Below are 10,618 nucleotides of genomic sequence, written 5' to 3' on the forward strand. Positions count from 1 at the left end.
TAAAGATGATACAAACAGATGGAGAGATATACCATGTTCCTGGATTGGAAGAATCAACATTGTGAAAGTGACTCTACTACCCAAAGCAATCTACAGATTCAATGCAATCCCTATCAAACTACCACTGGCATTTTTCACAGAACTAGAACAAAAAATTTCACAACTTGTATGGAAACACAAAAGACCCCGAATAGCCAAAGCGATCTTGAGAACGAAAAATGGAGCTGGGGGAATCAGGCTCCCTGACTTCAGACTATATTACAAAGCTTCAGTAACCAAGACAGTTTGGTACTGGCACAAAAACAGAAATATAGATCAATGGAACAGGATAGAAAGCCCAGAGATAAACCCACACACATATGGTCACCTTATCTTTGATAAAGGAGGCAAGCATATACAGTGGAGAAAAGACAGCCTCTTCAATAAGTGGTGCTGGGAAAATTGGACAGGTACATGTAAAAGTATGAAATTAGAACACTCCCTGACACCATGCACAAAAATAAACTCAAAATGGATTAAAGACCTAAGTGTAAAGGCAGACACTATCAAACTCTTAGAGGAAAACATAGGCAGAACACTCTATGACATAAATCGCAGCAAGATTTCTTTTTGACCCAGCTCCCAGAGAAATGGAAATAAAAACACAAATAAACAAATGGGACCTAATGAAACTTAAAAGCTTTTGCACAGCAAAGGAAACCATAAACAAGACCAAAAGACAACCCTCAGAATGGGAGAAAATATTTGCAAATGAAGCAACTGACAAAGGATTAATCTCCAAGATTTACAAGCAGCTCATGCAGCTCAATAACAAAAAAACGAGCAACCCAATCCAAAAATGGGCAGAAGACCTAAATAGACATTTCTCCAAAGACGATATACAGATGGCCTACAGACACATGAAAGAATGCTCAACATCATTAATCATTAGAGAAATGCAAATCAAAACTACAATGAGATATCATCTCACACCGGTCAGAATGGCCATCATCAAAAAATCTAGAAACAATAAATGCTGGAGAGGGTGTGGAGGAAAGAGAACACTCTTGCACTGTTGGTGGGAATGTAAATTGATACAGCCACTATGGAGAACAGTATGGAGGTTCCTTAAAAAACTACAAATAGAACTACCATACGACCCAGCAATCCCACTACTGGGCATATACCCTGAGAAAACCATAGGTCAAAAAGAGTCATGTACTAAAATGCTCATTGCAGCTCTATTTACAATAGCCAGGACATGGAAGCAACCTAAAATTCCATCGACAGATGAATGGATAAGGAAGATGTGGCACATATATACAATGGAATATTACTCAGCCATAAAAAGAAATGAAATGGAGGTATTTGTAATGAGGTGGATGGAGTTAGAGTCTGTCATACAGAGTGAAGTAAGTCAGAAAGAGAAAAACAAATACAGTATGCTAACACATATATATGGAATCTAAGGAAAAAAAAAAAAAAGCCATGAAGAACCTAGTGGCAAGACGGGAATAAAGACACAGACCTACTAGAGAATGGACTTGAGGATATGGGGAGGGGGTGGGGTGAGATGTGACAGGGTAAGAGAGTGTCATGGACATATATACACTACCAAATGTAAAACAGATAGCTAGTGGGAAGCAGCCGCATAGCACAGGGAGATCAGCTCGGTGCTTTGTGACCACCTAGAGGGGTGGGATGGGGAGGGTGGGAGGGAGGGAGATGCAAGAGGGAAGAGAAATGGGAACATATTGTATATGTATAACTGATTCACTTTGTTATAAAGCAGAAGCTAACACACCATTGTAAGGCAATTATACTTCAATAAAGATGTTTAAAAAAAAAATCAACCACTTTACTGAATCATCACACCTTGCAAGTGCATTGTAAACAATAAATCCAAACATCAGTTAAGGGCAACACTACATTACTAATTGTATCGTAACCCAGATAAACCATTCTTCATCTGAAAAAACTTTCCCATCTTCATCATATATATATTTTCAATGACTAGAACATTAAGTCTTTCATTGTGGACCTGTATATTTATATATATTTATTTTATGTATATTTGGTAGATTTTGTGTGTGTGTGTGGCATCATTTATTGAATCATTTTAATGCTTTTTGAATGTCTGACCTGGCATTGGTACGTCACCTGTGTTTGTTTGAATCAGTTCCTGACTTAATACTGGCTTGAAGGCTATGGGGTTACTAGCAAAGTGTTGCTCCTATATCATACAATCCCTACTGCTTTCCCACTACATCATCACTTCATTGATTAGGCAGAGTTCATCGTACTGCTCCAACATGAGCAGAGATTCTTTTCAACAGAACTTGACCTTTCTATAACTTCTTGCTATTGATAATTCCCTGAATTGAACTTATTTCTAAGAACTGCATCACCATTCTCACATTCATGAAAAAGAGCCAGTTTTCTCTTTGTTCTATACACAGCCAAAAGCTATGAAATACATGTGTCTTCTCTGGTCAGCACTTAACTCAGGAAGGCAACTGGCTACCTGAATCCAGTTCCTCTCTCAAACTCACCAGTATGATAACTTACTTCAACTCTATATGGGGATAGTAAAAGGGAGGGGAAAGAATTGCTACAATAATGCGGCTTTAACACCATGTAAAAAAACATCAGTTTGAGAGGAAGTGTTTTCCCCAAATATTCCATGTCTTTCCATACCCTAACTCCCTGGGTTTAGCCACTAAGCTTATGGTCAACCAAGAATGTGATTATTCTTCTACCATGAAGGAGATCAACATTGCTGCCTTACTGTCACGAGGCCACTTCCCCAAGGATAACAACTGCTCTTCTTGATCATCTTCTGGGACTACCACGACATAATACAGATTTGGTTACCCAGAAGTCTAAGATATATTACAACAGTGCATTTACCAGTTCCATTCTAGTTCCATACTGTACCTAAGACTAGGGTTTTCCAATGTTCCATCCCAAATTATTTCAAGCCACTTGGTCCAGAACAGTTTTTTAGAGATTCTGTAATGGGGTCAAATGACCACATCAAGACTGATGTAAATTTCAATAAATACATGGACCAATTTGAATACAAATCACTTGCCAGTATCAGATTTTTAAGAATAAAATTATCTATAAAGCCAAAGAAAATAAACATATGCAATTTTCGAGTCAATCTAAAAAAAAATGTTAAAATAAATCAAAATCCCCTATTAGCATATCTTATATTAGTATACTTCTTCCTGGAAACAAGAAGTCACATATTCCTATGTTCCTTAAAAAAAAAAAAAAAAAAAAGACAAAAGAGGGAGGAGGAATACGGAGAAGAAAAGAAGGAAAAGAGAAGAAAAAAAAAGGAAGAAAAGCATGTTCCATGTCAAAATTCTCCAGAAGTGTAAATGCAATCATACCAATTAAGGACAAGCATCAAATTAATTTCTAAGGGTTTTTTAGTTGCTCATATTCTGGCATGAACAAGGTACCAGCATGTGGAGTACAGAGGCTCCTTGTCATTTGTCTTGCTGTGTTTCAGAGCATCTAAGTGCCTACTCTTCTATGATCAAGTTTCCTTTCTACACTCTAAAACTTTTCTACCAATGCAGCTTTCTCCTGACAGTAGGGTGTTTATATTGATGACAGGCAATCCTACTGGCAAAATACATTGATTTATAATTTGGACAACTCCAGTTATTTGATCTCCAAATAGTGCTTGATCTCATTCAGTCATATTTGGGTGTCTTCAATTTCCTGATATCCCTAAACATGTATCAACCTAATTCTGTCTGTTCTTCCAACTTGGGAGGTGCCCTCACAATAGTCCTTGGAGTGCCTCTTGATGTATAAATGTGTTCATTGTTTAGATTGTTGGGAAAACAGCTGTGCTTAATTTTCTCTGTTGAATGGCCTTTTACATTTTTTTTATAATATATGTCTCAGACCCTGCCGGAATCCTCTGTTGTAAGAAATGCGCTGCCTTTCATTTCTGGTTCTGTCAGAACATTTCTCTTTTTGTTCTCCTGAGTAGGGAAATCGTTTCTAAGAGTATGACTTCTCTGAACCCCAAATCTAGCCCAGATCTGGATTCTACCTATTGAGGTCTGCCTGTTTTCCCCCTGGTTCATATCATTCATCCTTTATCTTGCCTTACTTTATACAATTCCCACAACATATTCTTTGAGAAAACTACTGGGGTCCAGGGCAGGCCACTCCAAAATGCACCTCAATTTTATATTGATAATTTGGAGTTAAAGTTACCTAAGAAATGGCCGATGCAAGAGGAACACTTTGACTCCCGGTCTCTGTCTTCTTGAAAGCAGGAAATAAATCTCCCATATGAAAGGTGTTCTCCCTGTACAGGGAGGTATAAAAATATCCTTATCATCAGAGATAGGGAATTCAGGGTCCAGAAATCTGTATAAATAAACCTTGTTACTTTGTTAATTTACTACCCAAGCCCGAACTTTGCTGAAGTCCCTTATTAATTAAGCACCCAAACCTATTTCTTTATCTTGTCAACTCCTCACAAGTTTATTGTTTCTTTGTGTAAAAAGATATAAAATCTGCCTGCTTTGGGTCACTCTCTGAGCATCATTTTATGATCTCCTGTACACATGAAATTAAATTGGGTTTTCTCCTGTTAATCTGTCTTGTGTCACTTTTATTATTAGTCCAGCCACAAGAACTCAAGAGGGATAGAGGGGGGAAATTTCCTCCTCCCGACAGAATGGGTAATACTGGTGACTCTGTTTATAATAACCAATTTACCTTGAAACTCACTCAACAATAATTTGAGCATCTTACACGGATACTCCTAGTCTTCTCCTATTACACCTGTTCCAATAGTATATAAGCTGTTATTATAATTTATCACAATCTTCAAGGATGCAGTTTTCCATTTGTTTTTAGTGTGTACTTTATCTGTAGCTTTGAGATGGCATTTCTCAATAGTTTCCTGGGTCCTAGCTCCATCCAAAGGAATTATTTCAGTCTGATCTCGGGGATCTTAACTATATTCTTCTGTTAGCTTTCTCAAGCCCTGATCACTTTTTCTGGCTTGCTTATCAATAAAAATATTTACCTCTTGTCTAGCCGAAACCTTAAAAGTAGGTAAATCTTGGTATATTGTGTCCTAAGAACATTTTTTTACCCTTTCATTTGAACCACGGGCTCTGAAAGCTTGAATTTCTTTGATGAATATGCCTTTTCTCTTTTTGCTTGGTTCTCCTAGATCATCCTCAGTCGTTTTCAAAGACAGATTTTTCTTCAGATACCATCTCCTATTCATCTAAACCATGCTTCAGTTTCTCTACCATTTTCCTATGCTCCAACACTGTTTTCATACCAGGCTAATTTTCAAGATTAATTCACCCAGGCATAAGCTTTCTTGAATAATAATAATTGAAGAGGTGGTTCAAGTATTTGTGATCAGCTCTCCTCTAACTGTATCTGTGTGAAGGTTATATATTCGAACCTGGCAGGAGCCTTCATTTCTATTTGTCTGTTCATCAATACAATCTATCATATTTCAGTACATAGGGCTACTATTTGGGTTTCCAATATTCACAAGCTAATTATAGAATGATGGGTATAACTTTAAGGTATGTTAATAATAATAACAAAGGACATATAATTTTCTAGCTGGCCTTGCATCAGCCCTGGTGAAAAACAGTAGTTACAACCTCACAGCTTTATAAAAATAAAATCTCAGTAACCTACAGACCTGTCTGAGAAACAACACAGAGGTTATTAACTGCACAGAAGTTACTCTAAACTGGGTATTAACAAGCTTTAAAGAAAACCGTGAAGATAAGATACCGCGTCCTGGTTTCCTCAAAATGTCTCCACATGTAACTTTAGACTTCACAGTTCTTAAGTTTCACTGCTTGACGAATGAGTTGTGAGGATATGAGGACACTACACAACCAAACCCACAGGTCTCGCCATTGAAGGGACAGGATCCATGACTGTGAACCTTAGGATGGAGTAGAGCAATTGTGAACCTCCAACAGACAGGAGAAAGAAAGGAGGTGGACCATACAGGCTCGGTCTCCTCTTCCCAACCTCACTATCAGGTAAGCTCTCCTTCCTCCTGGGGATGAGTTATGGAGGGGCCAGAGACTGGCCTGCAGTAGTATCCTGGCGGGCATCCTGCTCTACAGATGAACATTTCGGATGGGGGCAGGTCATGGGGGAACTGTCCATTTCTGAAACTTGTAAGCACACTTATACATGTTCTTCAAGGAAAGGCTTTTGAATGATGGAGAACAAACAGTTTCACATTAAGCCCCACTGTGTACTCAAGCTCTCCTCTGTATCAGAGAACTCTGTATCAGAGAACTGTTTTGGACCTTCACTCATAGAAATATAAGACAAGAAAATCCAAATGTAACAGGAGGATCTGTGGCCATCTAATCCTGCTGTCCTGTTAGCGTAACCCAGAGCAATGTCTTCTTTTCTGTGTGAATTTTCTTCTGAATTTTCTTGATCCATTAAAAGACAGACTCATGCTTTTTACCTGCTGGAGTCAATCGCAGATCTCCGCTGCTCCTGAAGTTGCCTGTGGTGTGAATGTAGACAAAGCAACTTTAATCTGATTTGTGTTGTCCATTGTTGGGTGATATCTCTATTTGCAAGCAAGCAAGAGAGCAACTACTCAGAGGAGATGGACTTTTTTTCCCTTGATAAAGGTATAGTATGGGATTTATATAATAGTAGCAACTTTATTTTGACTAGTAGGTATGTTGTGTAATTCCTGAGATCCCAGCAGCCTTTACTGAATTTCCAGAAATAAAAGGTAGGGACTGAAAGAAAAATATAATAGAAATTTATCTCTAACGGTGAAGACCTACAATAATAGCTTATCACATTGAAAGAACAGCATAGTCTTAATTAACATATATAAGAATTGGGTTGATATTGCTACTAACCCCTTTATGCTATAAAAAAGAAGGCTGGCGCAGTTGTTTTCATCTAAAAAATTGTTAAGGGACCAATACATTCACACGGCCAGTGTGGTCGTCTTCACTGGGTATACGGCTTAGTTTCAGTGCCTTGAGAATCACTACCAGTTGGTTTTGGTTTCTGAGATTTTCTAGAATGTGTGCCTTAACATAGTGCCTGATGTAGGGTTTATCATTTCAGTAGCCACATCCAGGAATTTATTCTATACCACATTTGGAAAGGTAACATGTATGCCCTCTGAGGTAGCCTTGCACTGTTGAGTTATCTTCCTAGATAATATATCCCACACACGTATTTTTGGAGCTGGACTAAACTGAAGGTATTATAGTAGCTTCCCTAAATATTTCTGACCTAAGATGATAATAATTATAATAGTAGTAATAAGTCTATCACTTTCGGTATTACCATAGACACAGAATTTATCTATTAGTTACCAGTTAAAATTAAACTGATTTACACTCTATATTTAAAAGATATTAATATACTCTTCCATATATTCCTGTTAAAAACCTGAGAATTGGATAAGGTAATATGTCTGTTTAAGAGATAATAAATCTGCCTTATGAAGAAATAAGCAACAAGTTTATGAACATTCAATAAATAGGTGGCTAACTTGAAGCCAGGTTTATATCTCTCCTGAATCTGCATCCTTAACCATTTCATGAAACTTTCTCTAAGGAGTAGAATACTTTAGCATACCAGCTGACAAGGTGCTTCTTTATAGGACCCTGGTAGCCTAGTTCATACAGCCCTTAAGCAGAAATACTAGTAGTGCTGAGCAGAAAAATAAGCCTGAGCCAAGGAACCTGTGTGATGCCCACCTGAGCCTCCCCATGACAACAAATATGTTCCAACAGGTTTGAAGCCTCAACAGACAGGGGATCAAGACCACCTCCCTCCTGTACAACACTCTTTTTTGTCTGTACACCCTATAGCTGCATCACGATATATCCCAAAGCCTTGATAAATCAGTTTAGTCCTGGCAGTGAAGGCAAAAAAAATCTTACAAGCCGCTGGAGAGCTAAAGAACATTCACTAAATATCTACAGCAAGAGCAAAACCTGGATAAAGGTTTGGGGAAAATCATGAGGACGATGTTACAAGGAGTGCAAACACCTCTGAGAAATTTTCATCCTTGGGAAATTCCAAGCAGCCTTTGACTACCAGAGTGGTCATTCACCAGTGTATTATTTCCTAGGGCAGACTTACAATCTGTGAGGTGAAGAGCGAGAAGGGGTAACCACCAAGGTGAGACTACTCATTGGACAGAATGTCAAGGTCAGGAGCAATGAAAATGCTGAATGTCCTTTGTCTGACCATTATTTGACAACAATGCAGTTCTTTCATGGGGCTGACATCTAGTCACTTAGAGAAAAACTCTTTGAACTTTTAGTTTTGGAAAATAGACCTCATACAAGACAACACATAATAGGATGATAGAGTATTTTTTTTTCTGGTCCAGTCAAATACTTGGCATCAAATAGTGGGGGGAAAAGTAGGAAAAAAAATTCCTAGCCTAAGCTTTTTCTGTAATCATCTAAAATTATCTAGATTAAACTTGAATCTATCTACTGTACCTCATTAAGCACGCTGTTCCACTGCCTGCCCTTTCTATCTGAAAATGTTCTCTCATTTTCAAATCGAATTTCTCTCCCATTAACTTACTGCTTAGGTATATTTTAATGGCTTTCCTTTCAATGTAAGCCCATTTGTTTTGGTCGTGAAATTATCTCATTTCACTGTATAAAGCCCAGCTTCATTTCTAATTTTCAGTAATTGTGTCCATTTCTAGGTGAAAAATGTAAGCCCAAACAAAAGCCCTCTTAAAACTGGCCTGTCATTTTCAATTCTTTCGCTTGCAGACAGTGGTTGTTAATTTTCCTTACAATAATGCATGTCTGTTCTCACCCCCTCCAATGTACCGTTATAACTAATACAGTGAAGCATCTGCACCTTGCTGTATGAGGTCATCCTCTGATAGGAAGCTGACAGCTTCACACAGTAATAGATAGTACAGGTGTTGTAGCCCTCAGGTAGCCCATCACCCGTTTGCTTTCCGAATAAAAGCTATTCAGAACCACAGTCCTATCCTTAATTTTCCATTAACTAGAAATTCACTGGCTGAAAGCTTTGTCATGTAGAAACTCTGAAAAAAGTATATTTTATTTTAATCCTCAGTATATATTCCCCTACACACTCACACTTAAAACATGCACACATTGGATATACATTAATATGCATGCACACTCACACATATACACTCCGAAAAAATCACATATATAATACACTACACACACACACACACACACACACACAGAGTCTTTTAAAACCTTGTTTCAAAATGAGTTGCCAATACCCTTCAGTCTTTGATTTGTGTCAATTTGCCAATGGGGGAGAATGAATGGAAGATGACATTCCAAGTAGAGAAATGAGCTTATAGAAAGACACCGCATGCAGAAAGGACCTTGAAATTTTGCAAAACATGGGAAGGTAAGTACATCTGGTAAAGAAAAAAACCCCACAAAAATGAGTTTGTAGCTGAAACTTGGAGTAAAACTGCGAAGAGCCTTATGTGCCAATCCTCAGACCCTGGGCATGATCCAAACACACGGTGTGTGAATCAAGCATCTGAACTTAATCCAAGTGATACGAAGGGCATGAAAATCATTTGAAAGAAAATAAAACTTATCAACCACTTTTATACACACGCACAATATTATTAGTTAAAATGCATTTTTACGTCTTCCCTTAATGATCCACAAAACACAGAAGCAAATAATAATAATAAATACCTATGTAGAAGTAGAACAGGTAGTAGGGCGATTATCAGTATAAGAATGAGGAAACCCAGATTCGAGGCATCTAAATGAATTTTCAAGTTCACACAATTCCACTGCACTGATGCTTTCTAACTGAGTAGCTTGAACGCTACTACACCAATCTGGAGAAGGTCACTAAGAAGAATTGCCAAAGAGGTAGATCGGCTTATAAAAATGGGTCTCAGTGTAGGTGCACTAAATGATTTCCAAGTTCCCATAGGAAGACCAGGCACCAGAGCAAGGAAGCATAGAAATGTGAAAGATTAATATTATATCTAGATTCAGGGAAAGATTTTGACAGAAATGTTTGCTAGGGGATTATTTATAATGAGAAAAAATGGAAATAATGTATGTGTTACTGAATGTGAAGGCTAAATAAATAATGTGTTACATATTTCAATATCATGTGGGCATCAGGAACAATTTTTAATTAAATGGAAAATGATTCACTGGATAATGTTAAGAAAAACAAAATACACACACACACACACACACAAACATCAAAAAAATAACAATAAACCCCCCCCCCAAAACTATACACACAGCCACATTCATTTTCAAATATAATTACAATTTACCCATTCATCCAGCTCTGTGTCATCTATTGATTCTCCAACTAACCATGTTTTCAATCTGTCTATCTACCAGGCTTATAAAGGAGACTGGAAGGAAACACATTAATTAGATATTAGGGCTGGTTTTCTTCCTTTTAAAATTATTTTTCTCCATATTCTTCCATGTGTGGTAGAGAAACTTGGTGAGGGAACTCACGTGCCACTAGTCCCTAAGATAGATAATTTTGCCTCCTCTTTAAAATACACACAATTAGTTACTTATTGGCTTGTATTCAAATGGCAAGTGAGGAATCA

Source organism: Eschrichtius robustus, chromosome 15, assembly GCF_028021215.1.
Source record: "Eschrichtius robustus isolate mEscRob2 chromosome 15, mEscRob2.pri, whole genome shotgun sequence".
Classification (NCBI taxonomy): domain Eukaryota; kingdom Metazoa; phylum Chordata; class Mammalia; order Artiodactyla; family Eschrichtiidae; genus Eschrichtius; species Eschrichtius robustus.